The sequence below is a fragment of the Lissotriton helveticus genome, chromosome 1_1, assembly GCF_964261635.1.
Source record: "Lissotriton helveticus chromosome 1_1, aLisHel1.1, whole genome shotgun sequence".
Classification (NCBI taxonomy): domain Eukaryota; kingdom Metazoa; phylum Chordata; class Amphibia; order Caudata; family Salamandridae; genus Lissotriton; species Lissotriton helveticus.
In genome coordinates this window covers 1,410,462,440-1,410,486,256 of record NC_136057.1, presented here as the reverse complement: position 1 = coordinate 1,410,486,256, position 23,817 = coordinate 1,410,462,440, and the positions used below count along the sequence as shown (strand labels likewise).

At 49.8% G+C, this 23,817-nt stretch overlaps 1 protein-coding gene across 2 annotated transcripts in view; it reads right to left on the bottom strand.

Moving 5' to 3' along the window:
- Nucleotides 1–21,046, bottom strand: part of KANK2 (KN motif and ankyrin repeat domains 2) — a 311,088-nt gene extending 290,042 nt beyond the window's left edge. The window contains exons 1-2 of one of the 2 annotated variants that reach the window (XM_078684909.1): nucleotides 21,010–21,046; nucleotides 20,244–20,334 (exon numbers count right to left, since the gene is read on the bottom strand). The gene's annotated coding sequence lies outside the window, so the exon portion shown is untranslated. The remainder of the gene's footprint in view (nucleotides 1–20,243; nucleotides 20,335–21,009) is intronic. The other variant, XM_078684917.1, reaches the window with a different exon arrangement.
- Nucleotides 21,047–23,817: the final 2,771 nt, after the last annotated feature.

Sequence of the window (23,817 nt, the reverse complement as noted above, 5' to 3'; positions counted from 1 at the left end):
TCTGTGGTTGAAGCTATTAACCGACAGGGGGCCACATGTAAGAATGTGCTGAGATTGTTGAAACAGCTGGTGTTGGCATGTTTGAAGTTGAATTTGATGTTTAGGGCGGCTCACATACCAGGGGTCGACAATCATGCTGCTGATGCTTTGTCTCGTTCCAAGCTGCAGGAGTTTCTGAGGTTCCATCCTGGAGCGGAGGATCAGAGGACGGTGTTCCCACCATCACTGTGGAGGATTGGAGCCCCGCTTTAGCGGGGCTGGTAGGTGCCTCATTGAGTGACCGCACTCGGAAAACGTATCAGCAGAGTTTTTTGTATTACAGGACATTGGTACAAGAGGCGGGTTTCTCATGTTGGCATTCTGATCAAGCTATGTTTCACTTCCTTCAGCGCATCAGTGATCAGGGCAGGTCACTCTCTTATGCCAGAACACACGTCACTTCTGTGGGATTCTTTGCCAGATTAGCGGGCTTGTATGATCCAGGGATGTCTTATGTAGTCAAGAGAGCATTAACGGGGTGGGCCAGGAGGGAAGGCCCTAAGCGAGACAGTAGACGGCCCTTGGATGTGGGGACTTTGAAGAGTATGCTAGACGCCCTCCCTCGACTGTGCACCTCTGCCTTTGAGAGCTCTTTATTTTCTGCAGTCTACTCTTTAGCCTTTTATGGGGCGTTTCGTCTGGGGGAGATCGTGGGATCCTCCCGCAATGATCATAATGGGGGGCTGCAGTTCAGGGATCTCAGTTTTAGAGCAGGGAACATGGAGTTATTCCTTAGAAAGTCAAAGACCGACCAGCTAGGGAAAGGGGCCTGGATCCAGTTGTGCCCGGCGCCAGATGCGCCTGTGTGCCCGGTAACCTGTATGCAGGCATACCTGGCCATCCGCCCTGGGGAGAAGAGTCAGGCCTTGTTCATTCATGAGGGGGGGAGTGTGTGTCGCAATACCAATTCAAGGCTGTACTTCGGGTGGCCCTGGTTGACCTGGGCCTCGGGGATTCTGGTTATTCGTCCCATTCATTCAGGATAGGCGCTGCCACATTGGCGGCAGGGGCGGGGTTTTCTTCCAAGGCTGTGAAGAAGGTGGGCCGTTGGTCGTCTGACTGCTTTAAACGATATGTGAGGCCCGAATTGCTATGACGTCATGTAATACCATGCCCTTGTCTGACTTTTCTATTTCCTCTCCGATCACTAGTATGCCAGGGAAGGTGGTGTGGGTATTGGGACACTCGTTCGTTCGACGGGCAGCGGTGCGACTGCGGCAGCGGCGAGTGCGGAAGCCACCCGGGCTGGAAGGGACGGAGTTTTTGTGGCATGGTGTGGGAGGAATGCGGATCCGGCACCTGCGGCGACTTGTGGAAGACATCAAGGGGCGCGAGAGGCAGTCTCCCGCATTGGTCATCATCCACTTGGGCGGCAACGACATGGTCGACAGGGGCCGCCTCGCAGTCAAGGAGGCACTACTTACAGAATTTGCTTGGCTGGGGCGAACCTTCCCCCAGGCCAGGATAGCATGGTCATGCATGATCCCACGACGATGGTGGGGCAATGGGATCCGGACGTATCCGGTGAACGTGTCTGTGAGGCGTCTCAACGGGGAATTGGCAAAGATGTGCTCAGGAAAGGGCCGCTTGCTACATCTCCCGCACAGGATGATCTCGGGATCTGAAATGTTTCACCATGATGGGGTGCATTTGTCGGACATTGGTATGGATGCTTGGATTCAAGGCATTTGGTCATTTGTGATGAACTTGGCTGCAGGGGGGAAGGGCGACGGACCTGAGGGCCCTAGTCTCCCTTGTGGCGGAAAAGAGACATTTGAACACTGATAGACTGGAAAAATGGAGTGGAGTCCGCCTTGCGCACTCCCTAGGCCAGCACTGAGGGGAGAGAGGGTAAGCTCTCCGCAGGGGGATGGAGACCACCGGCTGGGGAGGCAAGGGCGTCAGGTACGAGCCTCCTAGCAGCATGGTGGATGAGAGGTGGGGCCCTGGAAATGGCGGACAAGGACCCGAGGGCTGGGGCCCATCGCTCGGGGGGCGCAGGTGGGTTGCACCTGGCGTGGGCATCTTTACTTGGGGGATGCGAACCTGAAGGCCCCTTGGTGCTGGGGGAAGCAAGAAGTTATGAGCAAAAATAAATGCAAGCTGAAACGTATAATAAAGTTGATGAAGAAGAGTTGATAATAAAGGAGGGATGTTGCTCATAATTTGAGAGATGTATAAATTATTTACATGTCATGTTTATGAAGTGTAATTAAACATGGCCTTTTTAAACCCACCAGTTCCCAAGTGCTTGTTTGGTGGGGAGGCGGGTGTGGAGCATGCTGGGGGATCCGGGGCCTATACCAAGGGCGAGGCTAGACGAGCCCGCCTTTAGGGCCCGGCCCCCCGGCCCACACCACGCCGCTATTGGCCGTAGGTCCCAGGAGGCTGCCCTATGGGCAGCCAGCCTGGGGAGTACTTCCGGGTCAGGGGGAGGGTGACGCACGTCCGGTGGGGGCGTGGGGCAGAGGCCATGACCTATTTAGGTCTGGGTCACGGGCAACTCGGCCTCTTTCCCCGCCAGCGCCGGACCTGCTCACCCACTCCCTGTCCGTTAGTTAACCAGCTTCAATCTCCCACCCACCCGTCCCTTAAGGCTGTGATTTGGAGGTGTGTGTTGCGGAAAAGAGACATTTGAACACTGATAGACTGGAAAAATGGAGTGGAGTCCGCCTTGTGCACTCCCTAGGCCAGCACTGAGGGGAGAGAGGGTAAGCTCTCCGCAGGGGGATGGAGACCACCGGCTGGGGAAGCAAGGGCGTCAGGTACGAGCCTCCTAGCAGCATGGTGGATGAGAGGTGGGGCCCTGGAAATGGCGGACAAGGACCCGAGGGCTGGGGCCCATCGCTCGGGGGGCGCAGGTGGGTTGCACCTGGCGCGGGCATCTTTACTTGGGGGATGCGAACCTGAAGGCCCCTCGGTGCTGGGGGAAGCAAGAAGTTATGAGCAAAAATAAATGCAAGCTGAAACGTATAATAAAGTTGATGAAGAAGAGTTGATAATAAAGGAGGGATGTTGCTCATAATTTGAGAGATGTATAAATTATTTACATGTCATGTTTATGAAGTGTAATTAAACATGGCCTTTTTAAACCCACCAGTTCCCAAGTGCTTGTTTGGTGGGGAGGCGGGTGTGGAGCATGCTGGGGGATCCGGGGCCTAAGGAAGGGACAGGAGCAAGATATGACCTCAGGAGATACAGCAATGACAGCAGGTCTCCGAGTGACAGGACTTTCAAGATGCTGACATGCAATATCCCGTAAGTCAGGATGGTGTCAGAACTTGCATATTCACTAACTCATACACCTATACACTCCTCTCACAAAGTTAAACATCCACTCTAGAGATTTGTGTGTAACCTACATGACACTCATCCCTTGACCGACCATGTTCTCTATGTGCTGAAAGTTTGTCCTAGGCTGCCTCGCTGAATCTTTTCTGAGGAATCGAAGATTACATCTGCTTTGTGTGCGAGGGAGAAGCTTGCTTTGCTACTGCACTTCTGTACTTGTTCTGTGAGAGAGCAAGGCTTGCAATGCATGATTTGTAAGAGCATGTGATAGGGAAAGCTTGTGTTGCTTCTGCTCTATCTGTACCTGTTTTCTAACGGATATAAGCGTACACGTTTTCTGCTCAATATTTTTCAGTGATATGGAGAAGGATTGTTTCCACTGTTTCTGGCCAATCTTATGAAAAAAACAAAGGATATATTGAATGCACTTGCATAACATAGCCTGTCAATCAGGGACTGTTTCACAACATTTGATGCGGGATGCCAAGGCATGTAGTCAGGAGGTAGGCGCCTGACTCACAGGGTCAACATTTCGGCATCAACACATTATGGTGAAAAAGAGAAGTACTTCCTGTTGCTTGACTCTTGTGTTTTGAATATTGTAGTAGGGAGACAACAAGATTTTTTTAGGTCAACAACACACAATTGTAAAATAGTTATGAGTTTAGCAAATGGAGAACATTAACGTCGAGGGGAATGTTGCAGGACATAACCTCACTCCAACTAGGAAACCAATCACTAGGAAATTGCACACCCAGTGAATAAGCAGTACTCCTGGGTGCTTCCCAGTGCTAGAGGCGGAACGCACTAACAAAGCACACCACACTAGGTAGGTGAGGCTTCGTCATCCTATGTGAGGGTTTGTCATCCTATGTGAGTACATGAATGTACAGTAATTCAATACAAGGTTTGACTGTTTCTTCCAGGATTGTTATACTTCTTGTACGTTTATGTGTGTTCAAGGAGAGTTTGCAACAGTCCTTTAATGCCTCTCGCTCCCTCTTTAGTGTGTTAGCTACTTGTATTGTACCTGTTCTGTATTTGTGAGTGAAACCTTGCGATGTCCCTCCTGCTTCTGCGCCCTGTCTTTTACTTATTCTGGGTGTTGATGTCGGTTGAGATGCTGCTGCCCATGTTGTTCCTTTGTTGTGATGTTAAGCTCGTTATTAAACTTACCGCTGCACAAAATTTAAAAAGATTCACATTGCCATCGATTGCTTTAATGTGATTTGAATGAAAGAGTGATTCTTTACAAAATATGTGAGCAGAGATTACTTTTGTTTTGTGTGTGAAACAATCAGTTTTTTTAAAACCCAAGTTGATGACTTTACAAAAATGTAAAACATTGCAGACGCATGGCTTAATGTGATACATAATATCTCAATCCAATTCTGCTATTTAGCCCGTAGCATTTTGCGTGCTGTGGTTTTGAAGCAGTAATGGTACCATTCATAGCAAAACTGCGCCCTGCAATGCCAACATTGTGTTGGCTGAAAAGCCAGTATTGGTAGATGGTATATGCAGAGACACTGGAACAACGCAGCAGTGGCTGAACAAATTGTGTAACAGGACTGAGATAATTATGCAGATATGAAAGGCACATTATGAGGCATAATGCAACAAAATCTGCAGCAGTCTTATTTCTGTATTTTTACCTTCTAACAACAATTACAAGTGCCTGGGCAAAGCTGCACCACATTAGTACCATTTTAACACCTACAGCAACCAGGATCAGAAAGATGACGGGTTCATTTTGCAAAGGATCGGTTACTGCTCAGGATTAGGTGGTGGATGCCTTTGAGCTCGATACAAAATGTCTCTTGGGGTGACATCTTCAGTGGCAGCAGGTGGTGCATTAGCTGTTTAAATTCAATGATTATGCAGAAAACGCTGCAGCTACAGAAACGCTTAGTTCCAGTGGCCGTGATTATATGTCTCAGTGCCAACTGTCAGGCTTCTGAAATGCAAAATACAGGTTAGGTCCTGGCCTTGTACCTTTTTCTCTCGTAGGCAACCAAGAGTTGAACAGCCCATTGGGCTAGAAGGCAGAGACAAGTTTCAAATGTAGACAGCGGCAACTCACTGCGAATGGGCTAACATTATTACTCATTGGTTAAACAAATGGGCGTGTTAAAAATATATTTACCAGAAAAATAGGAGCAGAAGCAGCTAAAGTGTCTGAACAGAGCGGAGAAAAGAAAAATAACGAACTAGCAACCCCCTTCCCAAGCCCATCTTCAGCCTAGAGACAGTGGTGTAATTAAAATGATGAGGCCCCTCTGTGAAGAGGCAACCCTGAGTCCTCAATACCTCACAGATATTCATTGGCCTTGGGCTGAACTGGGGGCCCTTGAAGAGTTGGGGGACTGAAAGGTTTGTGGCTCTCCTGCGCCGCCTTACCTTCCTTCCTTCCTTCCTTCCTTCCTAAAGGTTTCTAGGCTTTAGGTGGAGCGCTAGTGAAGGGCCCTGCCTTAAATAAGTGCAGCGCATACAGCAGGCGCTGCCCAACGTGAGCCACAAGAGAGTTATGTTGTGACCTAGAAACAGAGATTCTACGGAATTCACCAGTTAGGGCAGCTTCCCAGTCGAACTTCTGTTGCTGTCTGCATGACATCGGTGACATCACCAATGTTCAATGAGATTATAATTTTCATCACATGACAACACGTTTTGGTTGCATAATGGGCCAAAAATACTACAGAAATATTGGACGGAACACTTTTGAAAAGTTTGGGACAGACTGAACACGGTGGACCAAATTTCTCTGCAGCGCTTGTCTCAATCTAAACTAGAGAGGTGCAAATTATGTATTTGTTTTGTATGCCAGCGCGCACACACACACACATATGTACAGTTACACCTTATTCTTAAATTTGCTAAGTCCCTTCAAACTCAAATGGGCTTGAACTTTTATTTTTGTTGCATGGAGAGATGGCTCAGTGAGATGAACGTCTGCCACTGAAATATGAAATGAGCTGCAAGTTACTAGTTCAAATCCAGGTAAGACCAACCCATTTTCCCGAGGTGGGTTAGCTGATGATCATTAAATGGTTTTGATACCAAAGGGGATGATGGACGGAGCGCTTGAGTAAATCAAACATCCTGGGACCGGTTTCGGGTTCATAACCCTCATCAGCCAGGCTATCTTTAATCCAGTGGCAAAGTGAGCAAGGGACTCACGTCTGGGCATACCCTGGCAAAATAGGGCGAACAAAGCGATACCAAAGGGGATGATGGACGGAGCGTTTGAGCAAATCAAACACTCACCCCCAGTCAACTGATCTGGGTTTAATCCATCATCATTCTTTAGCTCACTCCACCACCCCAGTTCAGACATGGCCATATGCAAATCAGTCTGACCCTGTGCCTCATGGGAGCAGTCCAGTCCGAACTGCCAAGCCATGTCTTCCCTGGACTGAAACAAGCATCCTGGGACCGGTTTCAGGTTCATAACCCTCACCAACCAGGCTATCTTGAATCCAGTGGCAAAGTGAGCAAGGGACCCACGTCTGGGCATACCCTGCCAACTTAGGGCGCACAAAGCGATACCATAGGGGATGATGGATGGAGCGCTTGAGCAAATCAAACATTCACCCCCAGTCAACTGAACTGGGGCGGTGGAGTGAGCTAAAGAATGACGATGGATGGATCAGTTGTGTTTCATTTGCTCAAACGCTCCGTCCATCATCTCCTAGTTACTTAGGACAGGTAACTTCCCTCTTATCTTTGGACAACAGTTGTATAAAGAGCTCCCATAATTTGGTATACTCCCCCCTCTTGCCTTCCACCACAAGAGGCATGCGTTCCATGGCTAAGAGAGACCAGAGGCAATGCACCCAGGAGAGCACCTCAGGCGTTACAGTTGTACCCCGGCGCACCAAGATAACCTGTCTAGCTGCAAGCAGCGCTAACGCTATTTGCCAACCACGTAGGGATCGTAATGGAAAAGTCTTAGGGTGCGAGAGGCCAAGGAGGGTGTACTCCGGGGAGTGAGGCAAGCAGATACCAAAAGTTTCATCAAAGTTGTCTAGGACTTCAGCCCAGTAGCGTTGGAGCTTTGGGCAATGCCATAGCAGATGAGCTAGCATGTAAGACAATCAATCAATCAATCAATCAGGGCATTTATGTAGCGCACTACTCACCCGGAGGGTCTCAAGGCGCTGGGGGTGTGGGGGGGGGGTGCGCTACTGCTCGAACAGCCAGGTCTTGAGCTGCTTCCTGAAGGCGAGGTGGTCCTGGGTCAGGCGGAGGTGGGTCGGAAGGGAGTTCCAAGTCTTGGCAGCCAGGTAGGAGAAGGACCTTCCTCCTGTGGTGGCTCTTCGGATGCGGGGGACGGCGGCGAGGGCGTGGCTGGTCGATCGAAGCTGGCGTTTGGGAGTGTAGAAGTTGAGGCGGCTGTTGAGGTAACCTGGTCCTTGGTTATGTAGGGCTTTGTGTGCGTGGGTGAGGAGCCGGAAGGTGATTCTCTTGTTGACCGGGAGCCAGTGCAGGTCTCTAAGGTGTCCGGAGATGTGGCTGCGGCGGGGGATGTCCAGGATGAGTCGTGCTGAGGTGTTCTGGATCCGCTGGAGTCTCTTCTGGAGTTTGGCGGTGGTTCCAGCGTAGAGGGAGTTGCCGTACTCCAGACGGCTGGTGACGAGGGCCTGGGTGACCGTCTTCCTGGTCTCGGTGGGAATCCATCGGAAGATCTTACGTAGCATGCGCAGGATGTTGAAGCATGACGAGGAGACGGCGTTGACTTGTCTGGTCATGGAGAGGGAGGAGTCCAGGATGAAGCCCAGGTTGCGTGCGTGGTCTGTTGGTTTGGGTGCGCTGCCGAGGGCGGGGGGCCACCAGGAGTCGTCCCAGGCGGAGGGTGAGGATCCCAGGATGAGGACTTCCGTCTTGTCTGAGTTCAGTTTCAGGCGGCTGTTCGACATCCATTTGGCTACGTCTGTCATCCCTTCGTGCAGGTTGGTTCTGGCGGTGGCGGGGTCGTTGGTGAGGGAGAGGATCAGCTGGGTGTCGTCGGCGTAGGAGATGATGTTCAGGTTGTGCTGGTGTGCGATGGTTGCGAGGGGGCTCATGTAGACGTTGAACAGTGTTGGGCTGAGCGAGGAGCCTTGAGGAACGCCGCATATGACTTCGGTGGCTTCCGATCTGAACAGGGGGAGGCGGACTCTCTGTGTCCTTCCGGCGAGGAAGGAGGTGATCCACTCCAGTGCCTTCTCCTGGATTCCGACGTTGCTGAGGCGCTGTACTAGGGTACGGTGGCAGACAGTGTCGAAGGCCGCGGAGAGGTCCAGGAGGATGAGGGCCGCTGTTTCTCCGTTGTCAAGCAGGGCTCGGATGTCATCGGTGGCTGCGATCAGGGCGGTCTCGGTGCTGTGGTTGGCCCGGAAGCCAGACTGCGAGAGGTCGAGGGAACCGTTCGTCTCGAGGAAGGCGGCCAGTTGCTTGTTGACGGTCTTCTCGATGACTTTTGCAGGAAACGGGAGCAGCGAGATGGGGCGGTAGTTCTTGAGGTCGGTGGGGTCGGCTGATGGCTTCTTTAGTAGAGCGCTGAGTTCGGCGTGCTTCCAGCTCTCCGGGAAGGTAGCGGTGTCGAAGGAGGTGTTGATGAGGTCCCGCAGGTGGGGTGCGATGACAGCGTCGGCCTTGTTGAAGACGTGGTGAGGGCAGGGGTCTGTCGGAGATCCGGAGTGGATGGAGTTCATCGTGCGGATGGTGTCTTCGGTGCTGATCGGGGTCCAGGCGCGTAGGGTGGTGGTGGGGGGCGGTGGTTCGGACGTGGCGTGCGTCGGTTGAGTGCTGAAGCTGTTGTGTATCCGCGATCTTGTTATGGAAGTAGGAGGCGAGGGAGTTGCAGAGGTCCTGCGAAGCGGTGATGTCGTTGTTTCCGGCGTTGGGGTTGGAGAGCTCTTTCACGATGTTGAAGAGTTCCTTGCTGTTGTGTGCGTTGTTGTCCAGTCGTTCCTTGAATGCGGTTTTCTTGGTGGCGTGGATCAGCTGGTGGTGTTTTCGGGTGGCGAGCTTGAGGGCAGTCATGTTGTCCAGTGTTGGGTCTCTGCGCCAGGTTTTCTCGAGTGCTCTGCAGTTCTTCTTGGAGCTCTTGAGTTCGTCGTTAAACCATGGGGCTTTCTTGCTGCCGGGTCTGTTCCCACATCCTCTCCAGCAAAGGTCTGTTTTACTTTTGTCCCAGTTGTGGATTTGTGCAGGAGTGTAGTACCAATAGGAAAACACTTTAAAGGCGGACTCAGTCCCAGCAGTGTTGTGGGCAGTGTGATGTGTTCGGTAAAGTATATGTTCCCATTCCTTAGGGGTTAACAGCCAGCCTAGTTCAGTTTCCCAGCGAACCTGCCCCTTAGTGCGCTGTTCAGCGGGACGTGCGGTGAGCATGGTATATAATTCAGATATGAGACGGCGGTCGTCACTTTTGAGAAGCAACCATTGCTAAAATTTGGTAAGAGGTCAGGGCATGTGTGCGTAGTTGGAGGGTGCCGTGATCCAATGATACAGTTGACAGTAGGGGTAAGCATCAGTCACCAAGAGGCCGCTTAAGCTGATCAAACTGAATTATCCCTTCGGTATCAAATAGGGACCCCACTCTCTTACATCCCTCCTCGCACTGGAAAACCACAGAGTCTTGACCCGGAGGAAAGTTCGGATTGTCTACTATGGGAGTCATAGGGAAAGGAAAGGAGGTCCACCGTGTTTAAGGGCCACCTTATCCCACACCTTAAGCGTCAGAGAAGTAACAGGGGAGGAGTAGAGCCCCCAGGGCCTGTGCCTACGGGGTAACGAGCACTCCCTCCAGATATTGATTACCGCCACAGCCTGATCCATGAAGTTCCCGTGTTTGCTGTAGAGCGGCCTGTTCCATTCTACTAGATACCGGAGGCAAGCTACCTACCTGGTAGTAACCACTGATCAGAGGCAAGCCCACTCCCCCCTGGGCCCTCGGATGCGCCATATGAGTGATTGAGAGACGCAGCTGTTTCCCCCCCCCAACAAACTTATTGATAAGGGTCTGTAATTGCTTAATTGCCCGTGGTGGAGGAGTCATGCGAAGAATTTGGAAAATGTACAGGATGCGCGACCAGGCGTCCAGTGCCTTAGTCGTCTGTTCTAACAAGGTCGTATAGTTAAGAGTAACCGTCCGGGCGATGGACGGGGCCAGTCTAATGCCTAAGTACAGTATGTTGCTTTGAGACCACTGGAATGGGAATTGTTGTCTCAAGTTATCTATCAGGTCTGAGGGAAGCGAGAGATTTAGAATATTAGATTTACTCAAATTAACCCTAAACCCAGACACGGCATCAAATTCGTTTAATTCAGCAAGCAGGGCGGGCAGGGATGAGAGTGGCTGCGTGAGGGAGAGAATCACGTAGTCTGCATAAAGACTTATTTTATGCACCTCTGCACCAAATTTCAGGCCTACAATGCGCTCATCTGCTCGGACACACTGGGCCAGAGGTTCAATAGAGAGCGCAAATAAAAGCGGGGATAGGGGGCACCCCTGTCACGTCCCACGAGAGGGACGGATTTGGATCTGCTACCATTAACCCTGACAAAGGCCGTGGGTGCACTGTAGATGCAGGGAATCCACTTACCAAAATTCTCCCCAAACCCGTAGCGTCGCAATGTTTCAAATAAATAAGCCCATCCCACCCTTCTCGGCGTCAATAGACAGAAGGAAGGCCTGCCTAACTCACCTTTGTATACTATCGACTAGATGGCAAAGTCGCTTTGTGTTGTCTCCCCCCTGCTGTGTGGTATAAAACCCGACTTTATCGGGATCAATGAGATCAGCCATGAGCGGGTTCACTCGCGCTGCCAATATAGCCGCAAATATTTTTGCATCGAAATTAAGGGGAGAAATAGGTCGGTAGGAACCACACTCTCGAGGATCCTTTCCGGGCTGCAGGATTACAGAGACCTGCCGCCTCAGACATGGAGGACGTCACCTCTCCGGTTTCTAAAAAAAGAGTTGAACAGTTTGGTTAAAAAAGGGAGCCAGCTCCCAGCAGAAGGCCTTGTAGAAAGAGGCCGAAAACCCATTGGGGCCCGGCGACTTAGCTAATCTCAATCTAGAGATGGCTGTAATCACCTCTTCTATACGGATAGTGGAATCAAGCTCCTCTGCCACAGGAAGAGGGGAGAGCTCACACCTATCAAGATAATCACTGGGTGCCTGCGCCGGCGGATCTTGCCCTGTGTAGAGAGTGCTGTAAAAGGTGCAGAATGCTTCAACAGTATGCGCATCCGCACACTGCTCCTCCCCAGTTTGGTCCCTGATCGACTGGATCAATGTTGTTTGTGTCTGAGCACGCAAATTATGGGCCAAAAGTTTACCGCACTTATCACTACTAAGGTAGAATTTGTGGCGACGGCGGAGAAGGGCGTATTCGGCCCTATCGATGTCAAGATGCTTCAGTAGACGCCTATGGTTCTCCAACTCCCTCCACACCCTTGGAGCTCCTGTGCGCTTATGGATTGACTTGAGTTCCCCCTCTTGTTTCTCAAGTTTGCTGCGCTTCTCCTTACGGAGTGTGTTATGCGCTGCTGCGATAGCAATGAATTCCCCCCGAGTTACTAACTTCAAGGCTTCCCATACCGCCGACAACGTCGCTGAACCCACATCGTTGAGCTCTCAATAGTCTTTTATTGCCTGCCTGATGCGCTGTACCGTGTCCTCATAGTGTAAGAGAGTCTCTTGTAGGCGCCACCCGGGGGAAGGGGGGGAAGCGCCCGCTAGCGCTGAGCAGGGATGCACACTGTAATAAGGGCATGATCCTAGAGGGAGCGGGGCTCTATTGTAGCCGTGAGTAGGTGAGGTAGCAGGGATGTAGAGGCCAGGAAGTGATCGAAAATAGCGTATGTTTTAGAGGCCGCTGAATAATAAGTGTAATCTCGCTCCGCTGGGTGCTGCGCGCTCCATACATTGTGTAGCCCATTGTCCCCTAACCAGTCCCTGCCCATGGATAAGAATGCTCCTGTGTGGTGTGTTTGGTGGCCTGACCGATCAAACTGTGTGTTCATTACTAAATTGAGGTCACCTCCTACTAATATCTCCGCATCCAGAGACGAGAGGACCTCTGTGAGCGCTGTGTGGAGGAAGGATTCCTAATGTGTATTTGGAGAATATATTGACGCTACAGTAAGGCTCTTGTCTCCCAATTGTACTCTAATCACCAATGGGCGCCCCTTTATCTCTGCTACAGTGGCTACAACCTTCCCTGGAAAGCGCGCCCCTATCAGGATGGCTACACCATTCTTTTTAGATTGGCCTGCCTACCAAAATTGTTGTGGGAAGCGCCTAGTAGGCATGAGTAGGATATCCTTGGAAAGGAGGTGTGTCTCTTGAAGGAGACAAATATCTCCTTCAGCATTCTCAAGTAGAGATAGCACTGCCGCTCTCTTCACCGGGTTGTTGAGACCCCGCACATTAAGGCTAACTACCTTAAGGTCCCTTCCCATTTGATAGGTGTGGTGAAGGGCTAAGTAGTGTGGATACCCACCTCTTACTAGGAGACGTAACCCCCTTTTATCCTAGGGAGATAAGTTTTAAGTGTCAACTGGTGCGGTAGCCCCCAACAAAAAACCCCATCAAATGCAACCCCTAAAGAAAAACCTTATTCAGAACAAATACGACAACAGTAACATGACCAGAGTTTGTCATATAAAAGGAAAGGATCCAAGGAGGCCAGGCTCGAGCAGCCGTCCTGCCCATTTCAGGTCAAGGTCGTGCCTCCCAGCCCACGGAGAGGTTGTTGAGCGTCTTTTCAGGACCTACCTCCCCGCCCCCCCAGGCCCCCTCTAAGTGACCATCCCCTTGCTCTACATTAAAGGCCTCAAGGGGAGGCAGAACACTCCGACGGCTGTGAAAGTGAAGAGATCACTGCTTCCCTCCCCTTATCCATTGTGCCCTGATCAGGTTTCCGGACAGAAGTGGCCTTCCCAATGCGTTGCCATCTTGATGGGTGGTAGGCCCCTTTGCTTGCTCCGTCGAGCGCTCAGCACTTAGACCGAGGACCTCCAACGCCTCCGTCAGCGAGCGGATCTGGTACAACTTCCCTCGTAGCTTGAAAATGATTCGAAAGGGGTGTCCCCAAGAATAAGGGATGCCTTGCTCACGCAGGTGCGAGGTGACCACCTTAAATTCACGTCTCTTGAGTAGAGTGGAGGCCGCTAAGTCCTGAAAGATGGCCGGTGTATGACCCCTGAACTGTATCGGATGAGCCTCTCTCACCTTCTGGATGATACGTTCTTTTAATTGAAAATCATGGACGCACACGAGAATGTCCGGTGGCGGAGCTTTGTTTCCGCGGGGGAGGCCCACTCTGTGTGCCCGGTCCATACGGATGTCGACTGCCTCGTCCTCTCCCAGGATCTGCTGAAACAGCGCCCCAACGTATGCCCGGAGATCAACCCCGTCTTCACGCCATGGCACGCCTCTAATCTGGACATTATTCTGCCGGGAGCGGTTCTCTAAATCTTCAGCATGCGCCTGAAGATCAATGTGCTGTTCCTGGAGGAGCAACATGTCTTGCTGGAGCTGGTGGAATTCTTCTTCCCTGCTAACATCATGCTCTTCAAGCGTGGCTACTCGCTCCCCAATTTCATCGACATCTCATCGGACCTCACGGAGGTCTGCCGCGAGTTGGCCCTTAAGATCCTGAATGTTTTCCTTGATGGCAACAAAAAGCTCTAACATAAAAGCTTTGGTGGCCAGGGTCTAATTTCCTTCCGCCGCTCCGGCGAGATTTTCACCAGCCGATTGCGTCGATCCGGATAGCTTCTGGAGGAGCTCCTTCAATGTTTTATCTTTTTTGACACGTGTTGAGGCCATGGCGCACAAGCTCAGTTCTAGGAGCCCACCTTGATCTTGGAGCACAACTGTCAGCCCGTTCAGTCCGCTCTAGTCTCTGCAGAGCCTTGCCCACACCACCTCCTTCCAGTGACTCACAAATTCTGCAGGGGCAGACACCCAGTAACAGGAGATTCCTACGTCCCAGGAAGGCGCTCGCTTGACCACCGATTATCTGGCCCCTACTAGAATAGGAGGGGAGCCATCCCCAATGTCGTCTCCGATGCAGCCACTCCCCAGCGGAGGTGCTGGGCACGCCGCTCTCCATGGACCTCAGGTCTGGTTAGTGCTATCTTCTTCCTGCTCCTGTAGCTGGAAGCGCAGACCCTGACCTCCTCTGGGCTCCTGGGACCTCCTCCTCACCTAGTCCCAGGGCACGGCCCCACATGCGCCACCAGGTTGTCTCACCCATCTGGCGTGACTCCCACCTGCGCACACACGTTCCGACAGTGCATCCGGGAGCAGGGTACACAGGACGGTAAGCCTGACGCTGATCACGGGCAAAATACTGCTTCAGCTGCACACAGGCACACCTCCGTGTGCTTCCAGGCCCCGGACGTTGCACCCAGCAAGGCCAGTGAAGCGTAGGCAGAGGGGCAGGTAGAGGGAAGGCCGCACTTACCGGTGAATTGCCGGGTGATGCAAAGTCCTCCTGAAGTTCGCTGGAGCCAGCTCCCGTTTCTGGTGATACGGGCTATCAGGGCCGCCTTCATTGCAGGCTTCTTGTGGAGCGGGCCCCCAAACTCCCAGCACTATCTTACCAGGCCCGCCAGCCCAGCCAGGTCGCAGGAGAAGACAAAATGGGGGGTCAGGTAGTCATCTAACTCCAGACGCGTTCCGAAGGCAGAGTGAAGTGCCGGACCGCCAGAGGACAACACCGAGGGCGCCTTCCGATGTTAAGAGAAGCACCCCCGACACTTGAAGCCACCGCCGCCCGTGCGCGGTCTCAAGCAGGGCAGAGGCAGCAGCAAATGACGGGCGTATCGAGAGGCCGGCAGCAGGGCCCTATTCGAGCCCCAGTAGCGGGAGGTCAATTCGGCCCCAGAGTCCACCAGCAGTCAGACCGGGCAGCACTTCCAAACGATCAGGCACCTCACCACTCCCCCGCTCAGCGACTCCGCCTGGGGCGCTACTCCAATGTCACCGCAGATGCCTGCAGGAGCTCCGCAGCAGGCCCAGCTGGAATCCGACGTGGAGCGCCACCACCACCGTCAGAGGTCTTCAATGTGGCGTCGGATAAGGCACAAGTCGATTCCGGGCAGAAATCCGCAAGCAGGTGACCGGGAAATGGGGTTCGAACAAAGGTATAAGTCGGCGGGGCCGGAGGGACGAGAATTCACGTCCTACCGTACCGCCGTCTTGGCCACCTTTATAGTCACTTTAGAGTAACTGAAGGAGGGTTTCAGCAAGGATTATGACTGGAGCCTTTGATCCTGTTCTCTATGGGGGCGGGACCAGTGCCAGACCATGGGATTATCTCATGGTCAGCATAGCCGTAGTTAGTCAAGAGTAGGTATGTTTCAGGCCTCTCCTACGCCTCAGGAAATATTCTTAAAATCTTAAACGGAAGTGAACTTCAGAGGGCGGAGAATGGAGGGATCTTTTCTGGACCGCTCATATCCTGCAGCCTGGAAGTGAAGCAGGCTCAGCTACGCCAACTCAGGGCATCTGGTCACCTGTTCATTTCTGAAGGCCTTCGCTGGACGAGAAAAGGCCCTTCCATATTGCACCTTGAAGATGATGCACAATATATTTAAGTGCCATTTTTTCTTATCTGTACCTTGTCTGCACCTTCAATGCTAAAATCGTGGTTGAGCGAGCAGTGTCCCTTCCACCCATCACCTCCTGGATGATGAACATTAGCCTGAAGCAGTTTCTCTCCTTTAACCAGAAATTGTGCTGGGAATTCAGCACTGGTACAAGATTGCTGGAGGAACGCGGTTTGAGCACACGTGGCATCATCATTCTGGGCCCCTTGGCTTTGCCAAAGATTTTAGCCAGAAGTCCGATGTAGATTAGATAGCCCAGCCTAGAAGTGGCACTCTGGAGAGGGAGGGTGAGCATGGGTTGAATCCCTCAAAGTAGGCACAGATGTAGGAAGACACTCTTCATGACTCTGTGGTCTTGGGAATGAAAACGAGCTTGGAGAAGATATTTAGAGGTTTTGTTACCTCTGTCCCTCCAGGGTTGCACATCATAGTCCCTTTGCTGAGGTGAATGTGGGTTGTGCTTCCATTGCTTTTGAGTAGCCCATTGTGAATCCTCTACTACGGTGCTTGGATATCCGAGGCTTTGCAACTTTCCTGCATCTGGGAGGACCCCTTACACTGTTTACTAAGATTTCTCAATATCCTAAACTTGACGTCACAGATTCTGGGAGGAACCCTTACACCGTTTACTAAGAAGTCTCAATATCCTAGGCTTGACTTCCCTGCATCTCGGAGGACCTCTTACACCGTTTACTAAGATGTCTCAGTATCCCAGACTTGACTTCACTGCATCTGGGAGGACCCCTTACAACGTTTACTAAGATGTCTCAATATCCTAGGCTTGACTTCCCTGCATCTGAGAGGACCCTTACACTGTTTACTAAGATGTCTCAATAGCCTAGGCTTGACGTCACTGCTTCTGGGTGGACCTGACAGACCCTCTACCTGGTAAGTTACTTATAGTAAGTATAAGCAATAAGTTTGTTATTGCTCTATTTTGCCATCTTAACATACATTGACACAAAAGGCATTCCAACAGCACATAAAATAGAAAGGTTTATTAAGAAAGAAAAATATACACATTACACAGATCGAATTGAACTTTTTATTCACTAACCGATAAGATTATGCCTTGAATGGAAGTTTAGGACCGCTACTTGGTTTAACACAGTCCTTTAAACTCCAAGAGTAGAGTAGCGTGTATTAAAAGAAGTGTGCACGTGTAGGCTTGGTTTCAGCTCAGTGCTGCACTATTGTTGAACTCAGTCGAAAACACGTTTCACGTGCACACTTCTGGCAATAAAAAGAGTGCCTGTTTTATTCTGTGCAGCCAGCTTATGCTTTAGGACTGATGTTAGCTCGGGGTGAATACCGTGTCCACACTTGAACCTTTAGAAGAAACTCATTCCATTAAGAAGGAACACTGCGGAGCAGAACAGCCTTGTACAACGAAAGCGCCTCGCTGGTAGGTACTATAAGATTCAATTACATCAGACATCAAAAACATAAGTAACATGTTTGAGATTTTTCTACGCTCTGAGTGTCCTCTTGAAATAACTGCTGCTCTAAAAACAGTCTCTCTGGAGTCATACATTTTTAAGAACAATGAAACAAAACATTTTCACGAGAAGGAAGGAATCCTTCAAGCACTGTTCAATGTACTTTAAAATATATCCTGATTTTTGACGATACAGACAAGGGTCATTCTCTAGACGAGTCCATCAACTTGGAACATTAATGCTATCTAAGCGAAAGATGTATCTCATTACTACCAGTTCAATAACCGAATGAAGCAATCAAGAACTGAAAGGTGATCTGTTAACTGTTGCAATGTGTCTGTACTGCACCACGAGCACTGTACTTCTTTTAGATTATTTTGATCATTTACGCAAAAAGCATGTTTTTACTAAAATCTGCAAATTATGCAGCAGAAGGTTGAATGTAGCATGTGCACGTGTATCCGTATTGAAGTGGAAAACTTCACAGCATCATTCAAGAGGCCCTGACTGTGACCCCATTATGCGCCCCTAAAGAAAGTAAATGCGAGTTCACAAAAAAGGGATTAAGAACACCAGATTAAAGTGAAATCGATAAAAGAAAGACTTATTTTTTTTCACATGTAGCATCAGCCCCTTATCTAATGTGTAGGAACATCCCAGGGATTTTCCAGCAGAATGAAACCTCAGAAGGAAGGGGAAGAAATATTTAGGATACAGAACTGTGCAAAAATATTCAGTACTACATCACAGACACACTCTTTTTCACTCACCTACATAAACATAAATGCCCTATACTATAGAGCAAGAGGGGTAAATGACGTGTGTGTGTGGGGGGGGGGAGAGTTCTCACTTTTAGGGGTAGGTAAGCAGGCAGAGAAAAGGCGGCACAGCCACCAAATACACCACTGTTGAGGTTTTCTAGGCATACCAGGGTTAAGACCTAATGACAAACATCTGTACGGGTGGAGGAGGAAGGGGGAGAAGCCAGGTCAGCAGAAAAAATAGGGAATGCCAGACCTGCCCCCCTCCTCCCTTTCCAAACCTCCGCTTCATCCTCAAGAGAGAGCCGAGAACCAGGAAGCGAGCCAAGCTCACACTGAAAACATATCAAATAGCCTCTTGCTAGGGCTGAGCCGCCACCTACCAAAAAAAAAAAAAAAAAAATCGGCCCCGCTACAACCCACAAAAGTCCCTGCCACCAACCACCTCATCCACTCTGAAGCCCACCACCTCACCCGGGCAGGAGGATGCCTCTTCGGGTAGGAGAATGAATGCCCTTGCGATTCTTTAAAAGCAATAAAACAGAGCTTAGCAATAGCAAATCCCACAGAAAGTCCCGGTTTCAGTATTCTACGTCCACTCCCTCAAGCACTCCGCACACACCACGTCTTCAGTATTTCACCCTTTATTGAAGCAAAATAACATGATGCATTTTGACTGAGCTTTCAGGCAAAATGTGTCAGCTTGTTTAACTTCATTTAATGCTGAAAATGAAGCTGTGGTATGTGTGGGGTACTAGAGGCAGTGGGTGAAGATTATATATAATAATAAATATGTCACATGTTTGGGTGCTTTTACTGCATTAAAAAATGAAGCGGTACAAAAATCCTATATTTCACGGAGAACCGTAATATATGGAAAATGTTGCATGGGTTGCTATGAAATACGGGTTTCATCGCCATGACAGCCCAAACCATTTTGTTACTGCCTTGCCAAGGCTACTGGGATTATGCGGCACTGCGGGCCAAATCATTTGGCAAGGTTATCTAAATTATGTGGCAAAAAAACACAAACTATGTGTCATTTTTTTTATATAATTTGCATCAATTTGAACCACAAACACATTATTTTCTGAAATCTGCAATTAATGCAAATTGCATAACAAATGGCTAAACCCATAATTATGCAGTAAACATTGCAGCCACAGAATCACAGAAATCCACTGGCACTCACCATAATAATGTATTTATGAAAGGCAAAAGAAATCATTACAATCGGGGCCCATTATTAGTTGCCCTTTGCTTTGACGAAAACTGTTTTTTAAGCTAATCACTACAAAGAACCATGTAATGTGCAAAAATACATAACGGGTAGCTTGTAATACGGTCCTATACTGCCATCTCGGGATTCTGGAGACATTTACAAACAACTCGGCCTTCGAATGGGGTGGTTTATGGTGTTACCAGAGGCCCTCGTAGGCACTACTGGACAGTATTAAACATTTCACCATTATGTCACTACTGGATGCATTTACACAGTCATCCATTAGATATTCATAACTTGAGCTTGTTAGTTATAACCTCTCATCCATTACTCAAAAAGTCAGATTATGTTATTACTAAAGTAAATTTCAACTACAGTGAAAAGGCACTCCTAACTACAAACGACTGTTTATATTGATTTTCTCACAGCACGGAACTAAACTTTTGGGCATTGACTCTACTAGAATATCTTTGTTTATAAACGCCTACACATAAATGTCTCCGAGTAATGACCCCTCCGCGGACTCATTTAGGGTAAAATGAGTCATTAGCCGTATTAAGATAAAGAGATTTTATAAATTGCTGCCTTACGAGGCTCTTGTCTTTAATATACATTGAGCTTAATCTCAAGATTGTATCAGCGATGAGCGGTGGGGCAAAACACATTTTCGAATTCCAGTGCAATGTCAATGTAAACAGATAGAGATATACACTTCTTTCAACCATGAGTCACAAATGCGGACATACATTAAATTATACATGTGCACATTTTACACGCAACTGGTCAAAAACCTCTGCAGAAAAAAACGGGAGCAGTTATGTGCGTTGTATAAGCAAAAACGCCATCTATAATGTGCATTTGCACACAGCTTACCCGCCGACGCGCCGTGTGACCTCCAGCAGCAGCCCTGTACAGTGCAGATGTGTTCATGTGCTCGTGCCTCTGGTCTCGTCGGCGGACCTCCCTGGACGCGGAGAGAAACGGGGAGGGCGGATAGTTTAGCACTTAGAGCTGGGACGGGTGAAGGGGTGCGAGGCGGGATTGGGGATCAGGGCGGTTTGTGCATTTGTAGTGTTTATGTCAAACAGCACAGCAGCATTCTCCCTTCTGTGTTATCTCCTCAGCAGATCCCTGCCTATGGCTCACTTTTGATGGCTCTCAGCTCAGCAGCGCTATGCCTCTCCCACAGAGAGGGCATCAGCGCCGCCCCTGTGCCCATACTGCTGCACAGCAGAGCCTCGCCGCTGCTTATCGCCACGTTGATGGATCTTAGCTCCACGTCATGTTCATTTTGGACTGATGTCTTACATCTCAGCAGCACCATCGCTGCTGGTCCCCAGCTGCGCAAGTACCCCTGCCCGCGCCGCCCCTCGCTCCACAGTAAGACCTCACTACTACTGCAGCGTGCATACCCCCGCCGGCTGCCACTGCACCTCCCGCCCTTCGCTCACTTCACTTGTGTTGACAAACAGAGCAGCAGCATCGAAGCACTCCCCGAGTTCGCTGCCCACGGCTAGCAGCACCCCGTTACTCTCTTCTGCCCCTCTCCCTCCTCCTGGCTGACGCCTCAAGGCGCCTTGCCCGGTCTTACCCACGCGGCTGATGACCAACAGGCCAGCAGCACCGTGAACTTGCTCACCTCATCTGCTGCTGCTGGTCCAGTGGTCCCCCCAGCTCTGGCGGTTCATCACAGCCAAGCAAATGCCTCTGAACGGGGCTGGGAGCGCCGGGGACCCTGCCCGCCCCTCTTAAAGGGCCAGCCTCAAGGCACGGTTCAATCTACAAGTGAAGATTGCAAAGTTTCTGCTCTCATCTTCTCCAGGGGAGTCCCACAGAGATGCTCTGTGCTCTTAAAATTCCATCGAGTTTTACGAGGCACGGACGTTTGTATTATTTTTAATACACGTTCATGTCTGCTCCTATGGACTAGAAACCGGAGTTCACTGAATTGGGGTGGGGGGGGGGGTGGTCGGGTTGTGTACTCACATCTCATCGTAACAGGAAAATTAGTTTAGGGACGTCCCCTATTACAGCGCACCGAATCATGCACGGACCATAGCTGGCGTCTCTCTGGCGTTTTCAGAGTTTTTTTCCGATCTATTTCAGTGACATCTGTGAGTTTCAGGGAGATCCGGCCAACTACATTCGTTTCAGGGAGAAGTCGAGGACGGGGGTGGTGGTGGTGGGGGGGGGGGGGGGGAGGGGGTGCTGGAAGCAGATGTCAACCCCTCACCCACCGAACACCCCCACGGAAAAGAGAAACCTTACTCCTTCATGGAGAGCCAATGATGGCTGCAAGTGTTTACGTCAACCATAGAAGGGTTAGCACTGCAGACCTCATCACAAAAAGAAACAATAAAACTCTCAATTTAATGGAAAAGCAAAACATGACGGAGTATTATCTTTCTAAACTGGGAATTAGCCCAACGTTGCCATTGAAAGACGGCACTGTAAACACAATTGTGGCTTTGATATGACGTGGAATGCCCAACCCAGCGGAAACTGCTGTATACGTCGGTTCGTGAGTGGGGATCTCTGCTCATTGAGGTGTCCAGTTTCATACATCCACTGCCGGTTCCCCATCAGAGACGAATGCATGCAACTATTACATTCACAGTGAAAGGACCATGTGCCCCTTTGCCTAGGTGCTTCTATTATGACAGAGGTCAAAGGAGGAATTTCTAAGCCAGGGAAGATAGTAGGAACTAAAACAAGCAATTGCGATGCAATAGGTCTCTCATTTGTGAGAGTTTGAGCTATTGGTATTGTAAATAACAAAGCCTTTTTTTAAGTGTATTGAAAACCTGCAAGCGGAGCATAAACATGCACTTTGAACGTATAGTCCTTGCTTACGAGAAGCAAAGCTTGCAGTAAAAGAGGTGCAGTTACTGCAAGCCTTGCTTCTCGTAAGCAACCAACCTTGCTTCTCATAAGCAACAACCGTAAGTGCGTGTTTGCGCACCACTTGCAGGTTTTCAAACACCTAAATAAAAGGCATGGTTATTTACAATGCAAATCGACCAAGCCTTGAAAAGCCACTCGGAGGACCTTGCATTACACTGCACGGTTGGGGGCACTGTATGGGTGGAAGGTAGGTGTTCCACGCATCTACCTATGTATTTTGATACATTCTCAGATTTACCAACACTGGTAAACCTGGGAATGTATCAGAATTGCATGCCTTCCCATCAGAGGCACTTTGGAATGGTTATTTTTATACTATGCTAGTATGCATATGCGTGAGTGTCCACAGTAACATTCTGAACTGTACTGTTATTTCTGAAGCCTGCATTCTTTCATACTGACACCGTCCCCTCCACCAGTGAATTGGGTCACAAGGTCGCCGAAAAGCACGAGGAGCCGCAGATGCGCGTCAGGGAAAGCTTAGCCCGGAATAAATCTAGGCTTCAGGGGCCAGTGTGAACCTAGGGCCATGGCGAGGCGGTGCTGCCTAATTTTTTTTTTAACTAAAGCTTATTAAACATACACCACAACCCCTTTATTGGCAACCGAGAAATATGCACAAAAAAACAACGTACTGCGTGCGAGCCAGAAAATTACCCAACCGTGCGGGGTGAGTACTTTTACATAACTCCCGCACAGCACACACAATGCACGGCGACGACCTGCGAAACAAGACAAACTAAATACTTGCTATCCAATAAAAGCATTAATAACAGAAAAAGGTGTTAGGCAGCATCAACATGCCTAAATCAATTTCTCCGCGCGGGCATGGATAGATGCAGGTATTAGGCTGAGGTGGGCAATTCAGAAACAACAACTCGAGCTATAAGTAACAAATGCTTGTATTGGGACAGCGGTTGAAGGGGGAGTGTATGGTCAATTGATGGTAGAGGAAGCTCAACTAACTTACAATTATCGCTCCCGTGTCTGGGCACGATAATGGAAAACAGATGTGGACCGTACGGGTAACCGACACCAATAGGCCGTGGGCGGAGCAAAGGTGGGACATGCACCCGCCTTTGCCCAATTGCGTACAGTCTTTATTTGAAAGACACACGCAAAGCCCATTAGCATGTAAGAAAGAAAAAAACACACGCACGAGCATGTAGTGAGCTTGGGCAGCTTTCTGAAGCCCCTTACTAAAAGTCGAGCAAGCAGCGCATGCACGCTGCTCTAGGCTCAACCTAAAAAAATGGGTAATAAACTGCAAGTGAGAAAAGTGAGAATAACCTATTATATCTGGGCCCTACTCTCAAAAGGGGGTTACTCAAATCAAAGGCGGGACCTTTTATTTCTTACTAAAAATGGAGGCAAATATGGGTTCATGGAAGCAAAAAACATAACGTTAAATATGTAGCAAGGCTATTATTACAAGGACACCAAGTGGACGGTCGGAGTACGACATTTAAATGGTTCTGTGGGGAGCAGACACTGGTGCAGCAGTGACACCCAGTGATCAGAGATAATACGGCGGGAGAGGAGA